The sequence below is a fragment of the Nicotiana tabacum genome, chromosome 1, assembly GCF_000715075.1.
Source record: "Nicotiana tabacum cultivar K326 chromosome 1, ASM71507v2, whole genome shotgun sequence".
Taxonomy (NCBI): Eukaryota; Viridiplantae; Streptophyta; class Magnoliopsida; order Solanales; family Solanaceae; genus Nicotiana; species Nicotiana tabacum.
In genome coordinates this window covers 200,364,698-200,369,208 of record NC_134080.1, presented here as the reverse complement: position 1 = coordinate 200,369,208, position 4,511 = coordinate 200,364,698, and positions in this window count along the sequence as shown.

The following is a 4,511-nucleotide window of genomic DNA, read 5'->3' as shown; positions in this document are numbered from 1 at the left end:
ACTAAATATATGTGACTATCTGTGGGGGGCTAAGTACATATGTGGTGATGAGAGTCCGTACGTAGCTACTATTATGCTAATTGTCCGGGTAGTTTAGGACTCGTATAATGCTATACTTGCAAATTCTTGTGTCCTTACTTGTTACTAAGATCATTTAGGTCATGCTAGAAATTGTTAAACAAATATAGACCGCTATACTTACTTACTTGAGAATTTGTATGAATTACTCGACTATAAATGGATAATGGGTATTTCCTTGATAATAATTGTTATTTGTGGATCGGGCCGATCGCCTCGGTAGTAAATAGATGCATCTATGGTTCGAGCCATTCGACCCTCTAGCAGTGCACAATTTATTATTATATCGGATCGGGCAGTACGATCTCGACACAATGTGCGCATGTTATTTGTGTGGAACTTTCCGTGATTTACACTGCTTAAATGCTTTGAAATATAGCTTATTACATGATATAACTGAAACTGATATGTTGTTAAAAAAGAATATCTTATTTCTCCTTGTTCTTGGACTGTCATTATATTCATGTTATTCATGCTTAGAGTAATACTTAAACTGTATTTTATTGACCTAGTATATGTCAAGTCGACCCCTCGTCACTACTTCGTCGAGGTTAAACTGGATACTTGCTGGGTACATGTTGTTTATGTATTCATACTACGCTTCTGTACTTAGTTGTACATGATCTGAGGCAGGTTCATCTAGCTACCCGTCCGGCGTGCGTTCCTGATACTTGGTCGAGATCTCACGGTGAGCTACCCCTCCTGAGCCATTCAGTAGCATGCCAGAGTCTCTCCTTTTCTTATTTACTGTCTATTCTATTTCAAGCAGTAGGAGAGTTGTATTTTTGTACATTCTACTAGTTTCCCTAGTACTTGTGACACTAGTTTCTGGCACACACATTGGTAGACTATTACTTTTGGGTTGTATTTCTATTATTATGAATTTGTTAATTATTAACTATTTTAAATTTAAGATTAAGTAAAGGTTGGGATTGTTTGGTAAAATAAATAAGAATTCACTAGTTGATTAGGGTTGGCTTGCCTAACAACGGAGTTGGGCGCCATCACAACCTATAATAGAATTTGGGTCGTGACAATAACTAAACCAAAATAATTATTATCGGGTTTTGTTTCCAAGACCAAATCAAATCAAACCAAACCACAATCGAATTTTTTTCCGAGTTGACTGGAATTATCAATTTGGTGAGGTTTATCATTTCTCTTTGTACATCCCTAGGTCGACACATTTGCATCCGCCTCTGTGTTTTAGATTGGTGAAAACTCTCTCTCTCTTTCAAACTTTTCTTTTTGATTTTATTGAAGGTGAGGGTGGCCCCATGAATAGTGTGGGGGAAGGAAAAGGCAAAAGAGGGGAGTTCTTTCGGCAGGATAAAAGTTCTTTGATGGGAAGGAGCATTTATACATACAAATAAAAACACAGTGGAATAAAGTCAAACCAATCTCACGGTTGTTTCGGTTTACGTCAGCATATTGATATTTTATTGCTTCAATTTTCACAAAATTTTATTATTCTAGAATTGCAAATTGTAAGCTGAAATTAACATATTACCTAAGCAATATAACGGAAACAAGATATTAACAAACATTATAAACTCGTTATATTTATGCATTTTCGCAGCAAACTTTTGTAGTCCAATCCGATATATTGAACAAACGAGTGGAATGTATGAACTCGATCATGGGAACATGTATGCTTATTTACTTTTCAAAGTAAATATTCTTTCTCAATCCGTCCAAATTTAATGTTTACATTCCACGAAGGAAAGGAAACTTCCAAAACATATTACAATCCAAAAATATTATGTGAAGTCGTTTCAAATCTTCTTAGCACACAACTAGCTGTCTGCTTTATTCACTATATAAAAAAATGTTAAGTTAGTATAATATTTTTTACACTATTAATTCATCCAAAGTTATTCATGTAAGTCTCCTTAAAATGTAAAATTTATAATCTTGAAATAAGTTTTGATCGTACAAATATTCTATACTGACGGTTTATATAACTTAAACTCTAAAAAACCAAGAGTCACATGTTTTCTTAATAAATAAAATTAAATTATTTTCTTTTACTCTTTTTTTTGGTAACAATCATATTAAACTAAACAACTAAGTACTAGCTACACCTAGCTACAACTATTCTTACTCGTACTATTTAACCGGAGATCAACTTTTACCTAGCCCAATATGGGTATTGGACACCGGGGCGAGAAACCAAAAAAGTTTGGTTTTTGAACAATCTTCGAATGTGCTAAGATAATTAGGAAAACTTTATGTGTTTGGACTAATATTCTGTTACGCTTTTATTTTATAATTAATTCTATCCACCCAAGCATTCTCTCCCATAGTTGTGAGGTATTTAGCATAAACCCATACTTCAAATTTCAAATCTAACCTTGTGACGACCCAAGGGGTCATCACCGTAATTCTTCCTTGTTCCGCGCTCCCGAGGCCTTGAAAACCTCGCTTTTAGTCGCCTCGATTTGCATGCGCAGTTCGGGCGCGTAGCCGGAAAGTTTTTATGTTAGAATATGTGGATTTTGTGAAAAATTTGATAAATTTTGGTATTAATATGCATAATGTTGACTTCGGTCAACATTTTAGGTAAACGAACCCGGACCTGTGATTCGACAGTCCCGGAGGGTCCGTAGGAAAATATGGGACTTGGGCGTGTGCCCGGAATCAAATTCTGAGGTCCCAAGCCCGAGAAATGAATTTTTGAAAGAAATTGTTTTTCTGAAATTTGATATGAAAATTTGAAATGAAAAAAAAGTTAGAAAATATAGGTATCGGGCTCGAATTTTGGTTCCGACGCCCGGTACAAGTCTTAAATATGTGTTAAGCACTATCTGTAAAGTTTGGCTAAAAACGGACGTCATATGACGTGTTTCGGACTAAAAATGGAGAATTTGAGTTATGAAAGTTGAAGAAAGAAAATCATGTGTTTGAGGCTTGATCCTATGTATATGATGTTATTTTGGCGATTTGATCGCACGAGTAAGTCCGTAAGATGTTTTTAAGGTTGTGTGCATGTTTGGTTTGGAGCCCCAAGGGCTCGGGTGAGTTTTGAATGGGGCCCGGGAGGTCTTGGACTTAAGAAAATGCAGGTTCAGGTGTTGCAGACACCAGCGCGGCCGCGGTCATTTTCGCGAGGTCCGCGCTGGAGCCGCGCGGCCGCGATGCATTTTTGTGCGGTCCGCGTGGCTGAGTCTGAGGGATAGGGTTTCAGGTTAACCAGCGCGGCTGCGCACCAAAACAGTGCATTCCGCGCTAGAAAGGGTCAGAGAAGCCCCACTTTTCTCCCACTCGGCGCGGCCGCAACACATTTTTGTGCGGTCCGCGCCAGGTCCTCAAAAAGGTATACAAGTTCGGAAAATCTCAGTCATTTTTTTCACTTTTCAAAAACCCAAAACCTAAGAGGCGATTTTCCAAACAACGTTTTTTCTCCAAAACGATTGGTAAGTGATTTCTAACTTAATTTCTTTATTCCTTAACATCTTTTAACATAATTTCAATTTCAAATCAAAGATTTTCATGGGGAAAATTGGGTGTTTTGGGTAGAACCTAGGTTTTCTACAAATTGAGAAGTTGGACCTCAATTTGGGGTCCGATTTAAAAATAAATCATATATTGGGATTCATGGGGGAATGGGTAACCGGGTTTTGGTCCGAACCTCGAGTTACGACCACGTGGGTCCGGGGGTATTTTTGACCTTTTTGGGAAAAACCTTGAAAAATCTATTTTCATGCATTGGGGATGATTCATTTAGTAATTATTAATGTGATTAAGTAACTTATGACTAGATTCGAGCGGATTGGTGGTGGAATCAAGAGTTAAAGCTATACTAGAAGCGTGAGTTGAGTTTGGAGCATTCGAGGTAAGTGTTTGTTCTAACTTTGGCTTGAGGGAATAGGATTAGGATGATATTTGCTACTTGCTAATGTGGAGTACGGTGTATAGGCATGGTGACGGTTATCTATGCACCGGAGTCTAGCGTGACCGTGAGTCTTGATTACTTTTAATTCGAATAATGTGACACAAGCTCCTTGTTTATTTGATGAGTTTCACATAATGTGAACGGTTGAGGTAAAATTGTGATTGGTGTACTTTTGGAGCGTTAGCTTGAACATGGATGTTTTAGTTGAGGAAGAATGGATTTAAAAAGGAGAATGTGTTGTGAATACTCCCTTGCCGGGATGTGTAGACTAATATATATACTCTCCCTTGTCGGGATATTTTGGGCTGTTAGTTGTACCCTTGCCGGGTTAAAGGTATTGAGTTGTTATTCTCCCCTGAAGGGGTCTACTATATGAAGTCAGATATTATGAACTATATTATGGGATCGTATGGCACGCCGTCCACTTATATATGATATTATGGGATCGTGTGGCACGCCGTCCACTTATATATGATATTATGGGATCGTGTGGCACGCCGTCCACTTATATATGATATTATGGGATCGTGTGGCACGC